This window comes from Culex quinquefasciatus, chromosome 2 (genome assembly GCF_015732765.1).
Source record: "Culex quinquefasciatus strain JHB chromosome 2, VPISU_Cqui_1.0_pri_paternal, whole genome shotgun sequence".
Classification (NCBI taxonomy): domain Eukaryota; kingdom Metazoa; phylum Arthropoda; class Insecta; order Diptera; family Culicidae; genus Culex; species Culex quinquefasciatus.
In genome coordinates, this window is record NC_051862.1 from 26,974,230 (window position 1) to 26,992,515 (window position 18,286).

An 18,286-nucleotide genomic window follows, 5' to 3' on the forward strand; every position below is an offset into this window, starting at 1 on the left:
AATTTTTCGGCTCATTTTGACAGCAATATTTGAGCGCACGCGTGTGTGTATGTGTCAAACGCAATTTAAGCCGGATCGGATATAATGGTTAACGCCTGGCAAATTATAATTAAAAAACCATCATCATAGTATGCCTGAAAACAATGCCCTGAAAGCAGAACAAAAAGATTTAAAATCTGTCCGGATAAACATAACCTCACAAAAAAACGAACACACACACACGCTGACGCAAGATTGCGTAGAAAAAAATGACGGCAAATAATGATTATTTATGCACCGGATTCTGTCGAGGAAATTATGTCAGAAACGTTAAATCAAGTTGACTCAATGAAAACAGAAAATGTGTGTGTGACGGGAAAAAGCGATAATGACGGTATTTGAGCGATGATTTTTTTCAATTTTTATTAACGATTTTCATTTTCCCCCTGACTGCATCTCCCTCTCGATCTGCTATTTACTATTAATAGGGTAAAGCACTAGTTTTTTTACACTTTCTCAAAATATATTATTTTTCGAATCATTAATAAGTCAACTAACAGTTCTTCACCCTACAGACAGCACCACGGTGCTGATATTTACCTACTCTGCCTTTACTGTTTACGTTTTAATCGTAAATCCATCTCTTTAAATGAGCGCACGCCATCAGTGGGGGTGTGTGTATGTGTGCTTAAGGTTTGTTGTTATTGTATGTGTGTGGTCATGTTGATGTGGGTGTTGCGATGCATCGACATGTATTTATCTGGTTGCTTGCTTGCTGTTGTTTTCGAGTGAGTTGCTCCAGGAAAATCGGAGTAAATTAGCAGTATAGAGTTATTTTCAGATTTTTGTACTTTTGAATTAAAATAAAGTAAAACAAGTTAAGACTACATTTAAAAAAAAAACGAAAAAAAAAACATAAATATTCGTGCTTAAGGAAAATCAATAACTTGCTACAAAATAAACCAATTTTCTTTTTTTTTTGTAAATCCCGACCTCGAAAATGTTATGAATTAAAATTTGCGTTTTCAATTCTCTACGTTAACAAATTGATTGACGAAAATAAAACGAAAATGTTGGAGTTGGTGGCTTCAGTGAAATTGTAGGTTATGATAAAGGTTATTCAAGAAAAAATCTGTAACTGTATATTTTTAAAAAATTTTGAAGTTTTTTTTTCTTAAGAAGTATTTAACAATCCAATAATTCTGATTGTCAATAAAAAAATCCTTTATCAATTGTTTAAAAACCCCTTTCCGGCCGTTATAATTTAAGAAGAATTCAGAGTTATGCAAATTGATTTATTTTTTAAGTGTTACCAAATTAGCCAAAAATTACGTGGAACCTTTCGACCCGCAGCACAGAAAAGCCATTTTTATAGAGCAATTCCAGCCCAAAACAGGAATTTTTTAGGTACTTTTTTCCAGGGCTGTGGAGTCGGAGTCGGAGTCGGAGCCGGAGTCGGGTCTTTTTGGGGACCTGGAGTCGGAGTCGGAGTCGGAGTCGTCAAAACTTGAACAGCTGGAGTCGGAGTCGGAGTCGGAGTCGGAGCCGAAAATTTCTGATAACCTGGAGTCGGAGTCGGAGTCGGAGCCGAAAATTTCTGATAACCTGGAGTCGGAGTCGGAGCCGAAGTTATCTTAAATTCAACAAAAAATATGTTTTTTTATTCTTCAGTATTTCCTATAGAACAGCTTAATTTACAAATATCTTTTATTTTTAATTGATTTATCAGATGCCATTATGTTATTGAAGCTTTTTATTGCGATTGAAAAGCTCTAATTGTGTTATTACACTATGAGTACAAGAAAATCAAAGTGTTGCATTTAAAATAATTGAAACCATCAAAAAATATCAAAAGAAGTTGCAACAAATTTTTAAATAATCATTGATTGTTGATGTTGATTTTAGGTAATCTATTTTGATATCGTTGCAAATTATCGTTGAACAAATCTCAAGAATTCAGTACAAAAATAAAGTAATAAAAAAATGTATAGAACAAAGTATAGGATTTAAATTAATTTTTCAAATATTATAAATAAAAAAAAAAGAATCAAAATATTATCAACTGGTAAGAATTTTCTCATACTGTATGTCTAAGGCTACCAACTGTACGGATTTTTTCCTTACCATACGGATTTTCGAACCTCTTCGCGGATTTTTAACAGGCCGGAATTTTTGTAGGGAATTTTACGCATAATACGGATTTGTACGGAATTTTAACATCTTTTTAATCATTGAATTGCTTTTTTGATTTGGTCGAAGCTTTTGTTTACTACAAATTTTTATTTTTCTGTGAGTTTGATTTAAAAAGGGAGAGTTTTCCGTGGTTTCCTCAATTCCAACTTGATTATCAATAATTCTAGAGTTTTGAACTATTGTCTTTCATATATTGATAGAACCTTTAAAAAAAACTCTAGAATTGTTCTTTTAGAAATTCCTTACTAAATATATTTATCTATTTCCAAAGGCTTTCTAAAACTTGTGAAAACACTTGAACATTTGAATTAACAAATCTAGAGTTTTTTAAAGGTCCTATAAACTGTTGTGTTTAACATGTTATAGGACCTTTTCAATAAAAAAAAACTCTGGAAGTGTTCGTGAAAACACTAAGAACGATATTATTCGTAAAAGCATCCCTTATGCCTTAGAGTCTCCACGTGGTTTATGGATGTCCCCGGACCGATGATAACTGTTCTTACAATTAACTTATTAAAGAAAATGTAACAATGTAGTGTAATTTTAAAAAATAGTCAAATTTTATAACAAGCAGTCAGGTATCAAATAACGCAAAATTTTGGATTTTGTGAATTCAATGTTTTCACTGAGCTAATTTCACTGTAATACAATTTTTAAAGTAAAGTACATAAATTTTCACAACATGTCGTATTTTTTTTAATACTACAATTTTCATGATTTGCAATACGGGAATTCAAAATTTTCATATCAATGAAAAACTCAAATTTTCACAAAATACCGTATTTTTCGAAATTCCTCAAATTTTTATAATTCGCAATATGGGTATCAAACGAAATACTCAATCTTTTATAATTTGCAATATGGGTATCAAACGATTTGAAATTTTGCATGAATTTTAACTGTTTTAGAGTTTTTTGAATGAAATACTAAAATTTTCGCTTAAAATCGTAAATACTCAAATTTTTATAATTCGCAAAATGGGTATCAAACGATTCGAAATTTTGCATGCATTTTCACTGTTTTTTGAATTAAATACTGAAATTTTCACAATATACCATTTTTCCTCGAAATACTCAATTTTGAATAATTCGCAATATGTATCAAACGATTCAAAATTTTGCATGCATTTTCACTGCTTAAAGTTTTTTGAATTAAATACTGAAATTTTCACAAAATACAATTTTTCCTCGAAATACTCGAATTTTTATAATTCGCAATATGAATATCAAACGATTCGAAATTTTGCATGTATTTTAACTGTTTTAGAGTTTTTTTTTAATAAAATACTCGAAATTTCACAAAATATAGCAGTGGTTAGAGTTTTTGTATAAATAGGTTTTGAACTAAATTATTTTTATAGAAAGAAATTGCAATCAAGTTTAGAGTTGAAGCCATTTCTTGGAGGCCCATTTTTTATTTCAAAATGTGAACAAATTTCATTAAATGTAAAAGTATTTATCAAAAGACCTAAAAACAAAACCCTTTATTTTAAATTATGGTTAGTCGAACTATGCATCCAAGTGTTTTTTTTTTTAAATCAAAAAGTATTTGATCATGAAACATTATTAAAATGGGTTTGTTTGGAAAATATCTACATACGAATCCCATGAATCACTCTATTACCATTGTAAACTCGACTACATATAAAACACAACGAGAACGACATGCATGTGTCTACTCGTAACTTCCCCCATTCAGAGAAATGACGATAAATTCACAATGAAATGGTACTCGCAGAGCCACTGCTTGTTGCATTCCTATCCATCAGCCGCCTGTGCACAACACTGAATATCCTGGGCCAGGATAAAATCGCACTCTGCACTACACCCGTCGTCATCATACGGGTGAATTAAAACCAATTAGTCAGATTTATGGCTATCGATTGTGAAATGAGTGTACTTTTACCATGGTAGTTTAGCATACGCTCAGTTGAATGTCCCTGGGAGCAGATCTTTACCTGGAACGAGAAGAGAGAAATTTTCCATTAGATAACTCTAACCCCGCTTTTCCGTGCATCGATTTATGATAATTTGAATTTCTCCAATTAAAATCAACCGTCCTGTGTTGTGTCACCATCGCATCAGCTCCGTCATTTGCTTTTCAAATTTAATTCCTTTAAGGATTTTGCTGCTCCTCCTCTGTTTGGGAAAAATCATGAAACCACTGCTCATTAATTCCACTTCAGAATGCTCGAACCAAAACCAAACCCCCAAAATTGAATTGATTTTATCCAAACACGGTGAATCCGCGGATGACAGCCCAAATTGGATCCAATTGCTTTCTGCCGGAGCATGGAACCAGTTCCGAGTCAGAATCTGGTGGTTTCTTGCGTTGTTATATTTTGGAACAATATTTCCCATTGGGAAGGGGGGAGTTCCCTCTCGAGGGCTCAAAATCATTATGAGAATAAAATGGAAATTTGTCATTTTGAGGGACACACGCAAATTGTAAGAGGAGGGACAGGGTGGCTTTCAAATGAGTCCTTCTTGTTTAATTTCACTGTGAGTAAGTGATTCAGTTGATGAGTGAGTTACTAATTGAGTGAGTTAATGAGTGAGTTAGTGAGAGAGAGAGAGTTAGTGAGTGAGTTAGTGAGTGAGTTAATGAGTGAGTTAATGAGTGAGTTTGTAAGTGAGTTAGTGAGTGAATAACTGGCTGAGTTAGTCGATGAGTGAGTGTGTGAGTGAGTGAATGAGTGAGTGAGTAAATGATTGAATTAGTGAATCAGTGAGTGAGAGAGTGACTGGGTGAGTAAAAAATTGAGCTAGTCAATGAGTGAGTGAGTAGGTGAATGAGTAAATAAGTGAGTGAGTGAATGAGTTTGTGAGTAAGGCAGAAATCATCAAATATTGCTGTAAATTCTTGATTTAAATCAAATTATGTAAATAAAAAAATCTTTTGATCGTTTTTGTTGAATATTCTATATCACCCTGCACACCCACAACCACAAACCGCGAGGACCAGTTTTGCGGTGAAGATTCTTAGCCCCAAACCAGTGGCCCGTGACGCCAAGCAGGAAGCGCGCGCCCCAAAACCACAATTGATACGCTTTTAATGGGCGATTTCATGCGGAAAATTTGACTACGAATTTGAGACAGTGAGTTTGTGCAAATCATACTCTGGTGGGAGAGAGGGTGGCTCATTTTCAATTCTGGCACTAAATCGTGCAGAACGGTGAAGATTTCCCCCCACTTCTCCTTCGGGGAGTGTGCATGGCACAGGAAAAACCGCAAACCTCCAGGAGAAGAAGCTGTTCATGGGTAACTTAAGGTACACCACAATGGGGATGGGGAAATCATGAGCACGAAATTGCGGAACAAACGCGCACAATTTTCCATGTTTTCAGGCACTGCGGAGAGCTTGTGTGTGTGGTGCAGTCGTCAGTGTGTTAGGGGCTGCTTCAGGGGCTCTTCATTTGACATATCATATCTTGATTGCACCAAGCTTGAAAGAAGGCCAATTGAAAGAAAATAAATCAGAGCAATATTTCAAGAAGTTGGACATTATTTTAAAAGAAAAGACGAGACGGGAAATGGTTGAAAAAAATCACAAATTAAGAGCGATAAAAAATTGTCAAAATGATACCGAAAAAAAGGACTGTATTGAAAAGCAGAACATTATTTGTATTTTTTCATTTGTTTTAGAAATATACCCTACCCCTAGAAATATATTTTTATGGAAATGTTTTTTTAAGGCAATTTCAGTTTAATTTTGACCAAAAAAAAACAGTAACAAAATATTTTCCGTGTGCTGCCGAATAACTAATTTTTTTCACAGTTAAGGTTCGATTTTCAATGTTTTAAAAGTTTTTTTTAATGTCCTGCTCTTTATAATAAAAAATATTCTAACATTTGAAAATAGAATATGTAAAAAACATGTGTTTTTGCCCTTTCAAATAGTTATTCTTGATTACAAAGTTTGAAATATGATATATTTATATCAGACCATTATTTCCAGAGATATTGATGATCGAAAAACAAGGGCTAGTTGGGGGTAAGGGGGTTTCCTGTTTTTATCTTTGCATGGCAAAATCTCAACAATCAAAGGCAATATCGACATTGATTTGAAAAAGCAAGTGTAGAGCATTTTCTCAGTTTTTGGAAAAACATTTTTTTAATTAGTTAAGAAAATACAAAAATGTTTGCTTTTCAAAACATAAATATTTTTTATAAAAAGTGAATCGAAAAATTAGTTTGAACTTTTTCTTAGATTTTTTGAAAAAGAAAGATTGTTTTTTAAAAGAGGCAAAACAAAATTGAAATAACAAACCTAGGTTTCATTATTTGAATGAAAACAGTGTTTTAAAATGCTTTTTACACAAGTCCAGTTGCTTTCCAATCATGAGCAATTCTCTACCAAAAATAGTGATTTTTGGAAAAAACGATATTTCAAGCCAAAACAAATTTTGACCTTATTTTATTATGTAAAATTGAAAATTGCAATTGAAAAGTATTTTACAGATTTTTGATAAAGGGCTCCGTTTTAAAGATATAGCCACAAAAAGTTTTATTAAGATTTTAGCGTAATATTTGTAGTTTTTTTGATTTTTAAAAATAGTGACCATGAGTGACCATTTCTGAAAATATCGTTTTAGAAAAATTCAGAAAATTAGCTATAAAACTTCAAAGAAACATTGAAGATTGGACCTCTGGTTGCTAAGATGCAGAGGCTTAAACAAAAAGAAACAAGAAAATTTCAATTTTACGCCCTTTTAAAATGTTAGTCAAGCTCTAGATTAAAAAAAATCGCGAAGAATAAACATTTCGTGGGACTGTACATTGGTATTTCATGAAAGTTTAAAATATTTTCAAAGGAATTCAAACATGCTAAATATCATTATAAACGCAGGAAAATTTACCTTTAAAAAGAGAAAAATAAATTTTAATTTTTTTTTGGGAAATCAATTTTCAACAACACATCAAAAGTATTTAAAAAATCAGCAGAAAAATATGGTATCATCCATATTTTCAATATTGCCAAAGACTTCAAAAAATTACTTCAAATAATGAGGATTTTGAAATTTTAAGCTCGCCATTTTGCCACCATCATTGATTTAAAAATTCTGAATCACTTTAGAGTATTTTAGAAGTCATAACTAAGCTTGACAAAAAAGAGAAATCGAAAAAAGAATATTTTTTTGTTATTTGATTAATCGAAGTCATGTTTTAAGGCCTTCGGTTAATCGAGTCTGGACTGTATAAGGAAATTATCTACAAATTCAGTTGTCTAAAATCGCCATAACAAATTCAGATTAATCTAAAACTTGTAACTAAGTGATTACACGAATAGGAAACAACTGTACAGCTGTCTTGCAGAGTATAAAAATCGTTGTACAGAAGTTTTCCGGTAACTGGGCTGAACAAAAAATAACGAGGGGACCACCGATGCATAATACTTTCCAGATGAAATATATAAATAAAACCTACTAATTTTTTTTTACAATTGTAACTTGAAATCAAACAAAAGTTTGAATAAAAAAAAATTATTTGTTGAATATGATTTTTGCATCCATTAACCCCTCGGTCATTTTGGTTTGTTTTGGTTTTTTGACGTTTGTCTGCTTTTTAACTGGGCTACGGCCCAGTTATCGAGCGCTCAGACAAGAAGCAGCCCAGTTAAACAACGCCCATTTATCGAACATTTACTGTAATATAAAATCATGGAATGAGTATATCATGTATGTCAGAAAAATGTGTAATTTTCTCTCTAAAAATGTGTAAAATTGTAATGCCACCTTCTTCATTCTGAATTGAAGGTATATAACATAATAAAGGAGGTAATTTTATACCTTCAAAATTTACACATTTTTTGCTGCATGGTAATAAAAGTCCAGCTTAAATGTCAGTCACTTGAGGAAAAAAGTGATTTCAGGAAAATCTATTAAATTCTCGGTGGATTTATATAAAAAGTTTAAGTTTCTTTTACAAAAAAAATAAATCTGTTTAGTTATAAAACATGTTCAACTCATTGATTATAACTACGAAATTCAATGATTGTGTGTGAAAAGAACACTCTTATAATATTTGAGAAAATCGTTATCTGATTTTTTTAAGGCGCATTGCAGTATGACTTTAAATGTTATAATAATTTTTGTAATTTGTTGATTTATTGGGTACGATAATATAATTTTTTGTTATGTTTGTAAATGTCAGGACTGTGGAGTCGGAGTCGGAGCCGGAGTCGGTGGAGTCGAGTCTTTTTAGGAAGCCTGGAGTCGGAGTCGGTGTCGGAGTCGTAAGAACTCGAACAGCTGGAGTCGGAGTCGGAGCCGGAATCGACTAAATTTTATTAGCTGGGGTCGAAATCGGAGTCAGAGCCGAAAATTTCGATTACCCGGAGTTGGAGTCGGAGTCGGAGTTATCTCAAATTCAACAAAAATCATGTTTATTTTTTAGTATTTGCTATAAAATAGATTAATTTACAAAACATCTTATTTTTTTATTTTTTTTTTTTTTCAAGTTGCATGCGCTGCGTTGACATTTTTTTTTTAGAGATCACTAAATAATAACCTGTAAGTCAGCTCTTACCCAAGTATGAGTTATAAAGGTCCCATTATGCAAGGGTGGTTTTCTCTAAATTAATTACTCCAAAGTGTTGAGTTTGACGGTCCGAAACGTTCTGATTTTATTATGATCGAAAAGTCCCCCAGAGCCTCACACACGAGGTACTGAGGTTTTGCTTACAGTGCATTAATCGAGCTACTTGCTTTAATCGCGGCGAGGTAAACGAAGTTTAGCTTTGTTCGCAGTTTGGGTTACTGTTGTCGGGTATGCTGACGATGTTGGTGGCGTCGATCAATTATGCGGAAAGCAATTTCCGTAACTGCTCCCTCACCCGGAGCATCCCGATCCGTATCGACTGCACATAAATTTTCCATTGGAAAGAACTACCAAACAGGTCACTCAGCGAGTTTGAAATATCAGAAGCTTCTTTGGTGATGTTTGAAACATTATAGTTGTTGCTGTTTTGTAATTAAGTGTTACAAATATTTGTAATCAAAGATTACGTAATCCTTAATTACATCTTCGTTTGTTACATTTCTGTAACTCTGAATTACAAATCGAGACTTGTAATTAGCTATTACAAACAAACTATTATTTCATTGTAATGTTTCCTCTTAACAATTTCAAACATACTCGATTAACTTAAATTTTTTTGCTACATAATTTTGAAATGATTTTCTTTGTTTGTTTTTTTTTTATCACTCACACACCTTCTTAAAAATAAATTTTGAATCGTGTTTTTTCCTTTTGTCAAATTAGTTAATCTGATTTTCGAATTGCTGATTTTGTTTTTACTCACACACACTCACTTAACTTATCAAATTTGGAAAAATATTTTTGAATTTTGAATTTGGATTTTTTTTTTTTCACTTTAAATTTTGTCGCTTGTTGAAAATCCGGGTAACGCTGTTCCTTTGTCCTCCTCGTCGAAGGTGTTGGCGTCCATGTCGTGCTGCGCTCCTGAACTCTGACCGAGTTTTTCGCGATATGCACACGATGGTATCACGCCTCTTGCCGAAGTATTCAGCGGATAACGTTGGTTCATCTTCTTCGGTCGGTGGCTATTTCACCAGGCAATTTCCTTGGCTGCTTCACTCCTGATCTCCAGAGCCGTTGGTGACGAATTTCTGCTGAATGAACAACTGCCGTGTTTTTCGCATTAACTTGCACTTTCGGTCTCACTACCGAGATTTTCGCGAACGACCACTTCAATCACTGGGCACAGCCACCTTCCGGCGAATCCTACCGACTGCGCCAGTTATAAAGGTCCCATTATGCAAGGGTGGTTTTCTCTAAATTAATTACTCCAAAGTGTTGAGTTTGACGGTCCGAAACGTTCTGATCTTATTATGATCGAAAAGTCCCCCAGAGCCTCACACACGAGGTACTGAGGTTTTGCTTACAGTGCATTAATCGAGCTACTTGCTTTAATCGCGGCGAGGTAAACGAAGTTTAGCTTTGTTCGCAGTTTGGGTTACTGTTGTCGGGTATGCTGACGATGTTGGTGGCGTCGATCAATTATGCGGAAAGCAATTTCCGTAACTTATGTAGTATCATCAAAACTCAAAAAAAATATTTCATTGATTTTTGACTGCATCCTTTTGCCGATATTTATGTACCCTTTAAACTCAAATTTGACCAAATTTAATCTAGTTCTTTCTGTAAAAAGTACACACACAGTCATCTTATACCCCGATAGCGAATGTCTTAGGACATAGGACAGGATTTCAAGATAAAAAAATATCCGTGACCTAGAAAATATTTATCCTGAGGAAAATATTTATCCTGTGGATTCTAAGTTTTTTCATATATTTTCATGGAGGCGCACGACCATTCATAAAGCTTCGTTTTAGATGAAGATGCAAGAAGTATCGTGCGCCTCCTTTTAAATATATAAAAAAAAATAAAATTCAAATAAAACCTAAATTCCGACGTGAAATATTTTCTAGGTCACGGATATTTGAAATGCGTCCTAACCACGAAGATTTTTTTAGATACATTGATTTGTAATAATAAACTTCTTCAGCCTTGGCGTGATGTCCATTTACGTCTTAAAAATTTCAATGGAGCTTTTAAAATAGTTTCGTTTAAAATTGTTATTTAAAAATACAAGGTGACTATGATAGTCACTGTGCTTTTTATAAATGTCAACTTAAAAGTGAGCAAATTGAATTTATATGTAAAATCAATCATTGAGGCCAGCTTTTTTTTAATGATCATTGAAAAAATAACAATTTAATATTTTAGCTTTTAATCAATTTAATGAAAATTTGCGGATACGTAAATAAATTCAAATTTACTTACCAATCTGTTCTTCTGAAAATGCCTTCAAAACTGACGTTTTTTTATTTCTGTTTCAATAACGTCTAAAACTTGTAAAACTGGAATCCTATTTATCAATGTTTTCGAAATAACAGTAAACTAACTTTTGCAATATTTAAAAATATGTGGAGTCGGAGTCGGAGCCAACCATTTTTTGAAAGCTGGAGTCGGAGTCGGAGTCGGTTGGATGTGAAAGTCGGAGCCAGAGTCGGAATCGGAGTCGGCTAATCCCAGAAATCCGGAGTCGGAGTCGCTTGAAATATGACCCGACTCCGCAGCCCTGGTAAATGTATAGATTGCAAAATATGTTTCACTAGTACTAAAAAGTTGTTTATCACTTATTTTAGTTGCATTTATTTTAAATGGTAATGGATGATTATATTTGAATCAAAAACACAAATTCCCTAAAATCATCTCCAAAACTCCATCGACAATCGGTCCGCACCAACTCTCCAAAATCGATTCTCCTCTTCAAAGCAATCAATCTCGTTCCCACGAACGGTGTCCCAATTCGTCACAAATTTCGCTCGTAATTTACCCTCCGCTCCACAGCAGCAGCAATCATTCAGTCGGTGTGTCAACAAGTGACAAACTCACACACCGACACACTTATCCGTGCGGTCCTTTAGCACCAGTCCAAACGGCCTACCCTTACCGAGAGGGGCCCATGGCAGAGAGTGAAACCTAATTAATTACTGGGTCATGGCTCTTTCTGAAACGGCACTCTGACAACTCAATTCCGCACGATGGCAGCTTCATTTACATGACCTAGGTTGCGGGGGTGTTTGTCAATGACGTAACGAGCTTTTGAATTGTTAAGTTGCTGATTTCAACAAATTTTCTAGTTGATTTTGACACTTTATTATCAGTCTTTTTGGATATCAAGAAGTTATCTCCACGTAATGTGCAGACAACCCCCTAGAATCATTTGCCCATCACCGTTTGCCGTTGTCCAAGAGCAACACGTGGACCATCGTGGTGACGATAATGGTCCAAAGTCGGAAAACTCATGTCTGAGGGGTGGCCCCTCAACCGTTTTGTGCGCTCGAGTGAGTGAAAGTAAACAAAACAGGAAATTTCACAACCATGGTGTGGAAAAAGGCCCCAGAAGCCAAATCGCGCTGGGCTGGTTTTGGGTGGACAACTCAGTGGTTGACCTTTCTTCTTTTTTTTTTTTTTTTTTGAGTGTCGGACATCTCCATACACGGAATCACACCTGATGTCAAGGGGCGTGACTTTTACACGTGGCATGGTTGACGTTCTGTTTTTACAAGGATTTATGTGGCCAGATGTCCGCCGGGTCAACGCTTTTTGCGCAAGCTTTGTTGTTACAAAACGATTTTAAGGTTGCCTGAAAATATTCAAATTGGTTTTGCTCAGTTTAACTCGGGGTTAAATTTCCGATTACCAACCAAGAGCAAGAGTTGAGTGATTACTTCTGGGAATTGTAACTCCCCCAAGTTCAACGACAACGACCTACCTGAACATTGTTCGCAAAGTGTCTGTCGTCAAACTCTTACCACCTTTCACCACTCATCGAGACCAGAAAAGATTAATAAAATATGACCCCCGTCTGTTGACCTCCCCACCCCCCAAATTATTAATGTGATACTGTTTTACAAAGTAGTAAAGGAAAAAGGTTGTGATGTCGGCAAGCTCTTGGCACTAACTCTTCCCCTAGGAACGGAAAACAGAGTCGGCTTACCAAATGTGTCGGAGGATTACGCGGATTAAATAAATGAAGATTTTGTGGGAAATATCAAGGGATGGGTTTTATTAAAGACAACTAAAGAAAAATACGGAATTAAGACTAAATTTATTAAAAACTATGGAAACTACTGTGTGTGTGATGTGGGGGGGATATTTGGGCTATTGTGGGGGGTTGCTGGGGTTCTGGAACTGCTGCGGTACGTACCGTTGATGCACTGCTTCTTCTCCTACTTCTGCTTCGGCTTCGGTTGGCTCGGGTCCTTGGTGGGCTAGCACCACTCGGATGGCCACGCTCGCTTCAGCGCCGCGCACGGAACATCGACCAGTGCTCTTGGGTGGCAATGGCGGCCGTGGAAAACCGCGGGCTGGCTTGAGCGATGGCGGACGGATGGCGCGTACTGACCAGCAATGGCGTAGGCTGGTGTCGAGGTTTACGGTGTCTTCCTTCGTTGACTCGATCGGGCGGACCACGGGATCACCGTAACGGTCGTTCCGAGAAGGGTCTCCTTGATAATTAGGGCTTCAGCCCGAGAGAAACGCTCCTTTACGGGTTATGGATCCGTAGATCCAGAGCGGGAGGTCCTTTTACGATTAGGTGCATGTACTGGCTCCTCCGCACTTACTGTACATGGACCGACCCGTGCGAGTGTGAGGCGCGTACGCTTTGTGGACGAAATCAAAAGGTCCTGAGGGGACAAATCGTGAGCATGAATGCCAGGGTCGGGCGATTCAGGGACGCAGGATTTACCTGAACGAACAGCAGGGTGATGCGGGAATCCTTCTTCCGTCTTCTGCTGGCTCACTTTAAAAACTTTCACTAAAGCACTCAACTTTCTCGCACGAACACCGGGATTGAAATGGCCGATTCACGGCGGTCAAACCTGCCTCAAAGGATCCGTCATCGGTCTCCTCAACCGTCATCCCCCAATACCGCCAACATCGTAGAAGCATGCCCTTAAGTTGCACCCACTGGATACCCCCCTTGCACCCACTGAGCCCTTTCTTAAGAGACAATATTCTGTTGTGTTTGTTGACGGGGGACTACGCTATACAATATTGGTGTTTCCCTATAGCTCGTAACCCAAAACATTGAACATTTACCACAAAGAACATTAAATAATAAATAAATAAATTAACATATTAAAATACTAGGGATCTTGTAACTGAACGGTTACACTATCCTCCCGCCTCGGTAAAATAAGCGACTAACAAGTTAGACGATTATTTTAACCTACAAATCGGATTTTAGATGGAAGTGCAATAAAAGACAATGATCCATAATTGTGTGAAAATCGGGACGCAAACAGTGTATAAATAGGTAATAAAAGCTTAGACATGAAACAACATTTTAAAAATCTGCTGGCAACTATTGGTCAAGTTCCCCTAAGGAACATGCCATAATTAAACGCGTGTGATTTGTAATGTGTTAGTGTGATAAGCAATCTTGTATGGCATAGAGAGCGAAAAAGTTCATCCGTTAATATATCTCGCGAACTACCTATCGGAGGCTGTGCCGCGAAACAAAAAGGTTGAGTGAGTAGTACGTCTCTACACGCGAACAAAAGCGGACAAATGTACGCTCAATTTTTTTTTACGACTGAAGCTGCCAAACTGGATTAAAATATGGATTAAAATCAGTTACTAGTGGTGCAAATATGAGATACGACAATCTACTGCTGTGTCCTAAAATGTTGGGCTGATTATCGAATTATTTCCAGCATGTTTCGATCAGGCGGCCGTCCTAATCATCGGGAAAAATGCCGAAAACGATCGAGATAATTTAAGTTAAGTATGAGGGCGGGCATTATATAAATTACTAAATTATTATAATCTATTCCTAAGTCGCGACTAAATAAACCGGTTTAATTAATGAAATTTACATCTCTCCACAGCACTGGGAAAGAAATATTTTTCGATTGCTAGCAATCTCCTTTTGTACGGCGCCAGTACAAAGGAACTTCTCCTTCTTCTCTATCTTCTTCTATCTTTGTGCTTACTAATCCATTTCTTCGTGACGTCACTCTTCAAATTGTATCTCCAAAAAAAACTAAATGCGATCTCTTATCATTGCTTTCCAGCGTGCGCGCGAGCTCGGCGGCACTCAGCTGAGATCTACTCCTGACGACGACGTTCACTCGGAGAGCCTACGCTCACGCTGCTGCTCACCTCTCCAACCTATGCTGCGAGAGAAGATGTTATGCTGCGCGAGAGAAAACCTGCTCTGCGAGAGGACTCAAGCGGACGCGTGGTTGCCGATGACACGCTGCGTGACTACGGTGCCATAAAGCTGCCATAACACATCATGCTGCCACTTTGCTGCTACCGTACATAGTGTTTACATGCGCGTCGACACCTTTGCTGATCTTCTTCTTCTTTTAGGACTCTTCCTCGGAATTCGCAGAAAGTTCCTCACCTGGGCGAAGGTCTGCAGCTGAAAACACGCCGAGACTCTTCCCCGCTTCATCCGCAACCTCGTACGAGCTCGTTCCACGTCTGGCAACAATCACGCACGGGGTGTAAACTGGACCATATTTGGCATTGTAACGATCTACCGCTGAAGACAACTGGAAATTGCGCTTGTAGACCTTTTGCCCTACCTGGTAAGTCGGACAAAACTTTTTATGCCTCAAATTGTACACCTTCCTAGATTTCTCGTGACTATTTTTCAAATTCTGCTCAACTATTTTGAAAACCTTTTCATTCATCGATTTTCTCACGCCATCTCTTTCCTCCGCTGTGAACTCCCTCTCATCTCTCTCACGTTTATGCTCATCACCCTTCGTGATCTTCTCATGCCCGTAGAGGATTTTGTAGGGAGACATACCAGTGGAGGAATGAATGGTTGTGTTGATCATTTCTTCAACCTCACTGATTTTGGAGTCCCACAGCCTCTGATCCTGTTGCATATATGTCCTCAAACACGCGTTCACGGTTCTGTTGGTGCGTTCCACGGGATTCGCTTGACTGTGGTGACGCGAATTCAGCCAATGCTGTACGCCTCGACGATCTAGTAAAGCCTTAAACTCCTTACCGACGAACGTTGTTGCGTTGTCGGAAATTACGACCTCCGGGGTTCCGAAGCGCCTAAACCAACAATCCTCAACGATCCTGCACACTTCTTTACTCTCAATCTTCTTCACAGGGACCAGCAACGTCCATTTAGAAAACAAGTCTAATATGACCAATAAATGGCAGTTTCCGGTCTTACTGCGAGGTAGACTTTGAATAAAGTCGAGCGCCATGATCTGAAAGGGTTTGTTGGCTAACCTCTGCTGACCCATTTCCGGTGCAGTTGGCAGTGTTGATGGCTTGCATTGTTTACATACTCTGCAGCCCTGGATGTAACGCTTCGTCTCCCTGGCCATCTTCGGCCAGTAATACCGCAACTTAATCTTCTTCACCGTCTTCTCGAAGCCAGGGTGCAACGTTTCGTCGTGCTCCTGCTTCAAAACTCCATCTCTCAAATCCTTCGGCAAGCACAGCTTCCATTCAAACCGGTAATCCATCGACTCGGTCGGTGACGAAACAAATTTATACAATTTCTTGTCCTCAATTTTGAAATCAACGAACTTCTCCGGATTTTCGGCTACTTTTCGGTACGTCGTGGAATACCAATCATCTCGCAACGCCTCGATCGCCTCGACTGCGCGCGACAGGGCATCCGGAACCACGTTTTCGGATCCCTTCCGGTGCCGTACGACCATGTCATACTGCTGCAGCAGCATGCTCCATCGGCTGAGCTTAGATGATGGTTTCCACTTCGTGTTCATGATAAAAGATAAAGCTGACGAATCTGTAATCAGGGTAAAACGGGTTCCTTCGACGTAAGGTCTAAATTTCTCAATCGCCTCCATCGCTGCGACTCCTTCCTTCTCTGCTGCTTTCCATGCGCGCTGCGACATGGTGAGTTTACGCGAAAAGTACGCGATCACGTGTTCTCTTCCATCAAACTCCTGCGTGAGCACTCCGGCAATTGCTGTGTCACTCGCGTCGGTCTGGATCGTGAAAGGAACATGGAAATCTGGACAAACTAATATCGGCGCTGTGATTAACTTCTCCTTAAGCAGCGTAAAAGCTTGCTCTGCGGCCTCATTCCAAACGATAATCTTTGGCTTTCCTTTAAGCAAATCAGTCAGCGGGGCTGTCAGTTCGCTAAATTTGTCGATAAAACGCCGATAATAGTTGACCATTCCCAAGAACCTTCTCAACGACCTGACCGACGTCGGACGCTCAAAGTTGACGATCGATTCGACCTTGTCCGGATTCGGTCTAACTCCCTTCTCCGACAGTACAAATCCCAAATACGGCAGCTCAGGTACGCAGAATTTCGACTTCTCGAGGTTAATCGAGAGATTCGCCTCTCGCAGCCTCCTTGCGACATCCTTCAGACTCCGGAGATGTTCCTCAAATGTGTTGCTAGCGATGACAATGTCGTCTAAATAAACAAACACGTTTGGCTCCAGTTCTCCATACCCTAAGACCTTGTCCATCAACCTTGACAACGAAGCTGGGCTGTTTACAAGGCCAAAGGGAAGTCTGGTGAACTGGAACAACCCTCTACCGAACACCCTGAACGCGGTATACTTGCGAGATTCGGGGTCCAGAGGTATTTGCCAGAAAGCCTTTGAAAGGTCAATCGTGGACAAGTACTTGAAGCCCCTAATCTCCCCAGTATCCGGTCCTGGTGAGGCAGAGGATAGGCGTCTCTCCGAGTCCTGTCGTTTAGTTTCCTCGCATCTAAACACATTCGGACCTTCATCTGGACCTCTCCGTCTTCCGATTCTCCCTTCTTCATCACCGGTACAATCAGCATAGCCCAGTCACTGTCTGACCGCTCCACGACTCCGGCTTCAATCCACTTGTCAAGCTCCTCATTCACACTCTTCTGTACTTCCGGTGACCATGGGTACGGATTCAAGCGGACTGGATCTGCGTGTTTGTACTCCTCGGTGAACTCAATCTTATGCGTGATCATGGGCGTCGTCTCCAACGGACCGCCTTCGACGAAAGCTTTGAACTCCTTCCTTACCTCGTTGATCTGTTGTTTCTGCTCCTCGGTTAACAATTCTTCGTCCTCCGGTTCTGCCTCAATTTCCTCTACCAATGCCTCGTCTAGCGTTTTCACGGTGGGATGAATCTCGAAACTCTTCCAGAAATTCATTCCTAAAATCAAACGGCGGCTGAGTCCAGGTGCTACGATGGCAGAAACGATCTTGGTTTGGCCGTTGAACGTGATGGGAAGACTCACGGAACCCCTTACTCCTAGGGCCGTTCCTCCAGCAGTGGTCAGCTTCATACTTGACGGCTGCAGCTTCAGTTTAAGGGCACGAATCAGCTTCTCGCTGCCAATCCCTAAAACTGTCGTCTGCGCTCCACAATCTAACAAGCCAATCACCTGTAACCCCATTACGTCTACCTGCACAAACGGTCGATTATCTCCATCTACCTGCAAAATCAGTTCTCCTACTTCGGCTTCAAACGGCATGAATTTGGTCAGAGGCTTTTGAGGGTTAAATCGACGACCTCTTACGTCGACTTTCGCGCGTTTTTTGCACAAACGGGACAACGTTCAGCTGTGA

The 18,286-nt window shown here is 38.6% G+C and overlaps 1 long non-coding RNA gene and 1 pseudogene across 1 annotated transcript; both read right to left on the reverse strand.

Annotated features, from left to right (window-relative positions):
- Window positions 1–7,558, reverse strand: part of LOC119767411 — a 10,171-nt pseudogene extending 2,613 nt beyond the window's left edge.
- Window positions 7,559–12,747: 5,189 nt separating this feature from the next.
- On the reverse strand, window positions 12,748–13,845 carry LOC119767413. The gene is made up of 2 exons (XR_005277501.1): window positions 13,456–13,845; window positions 12,748–13,393 (listed from the first exon to the last, which is right to left on the reverse strand). It is a non-coding gene; the product is annotated as an uncharacterized LOC119767413 (long non-coding RNA).
- Window positions 13,846–18,286: the final 4,441 nt, after the last annotated feature.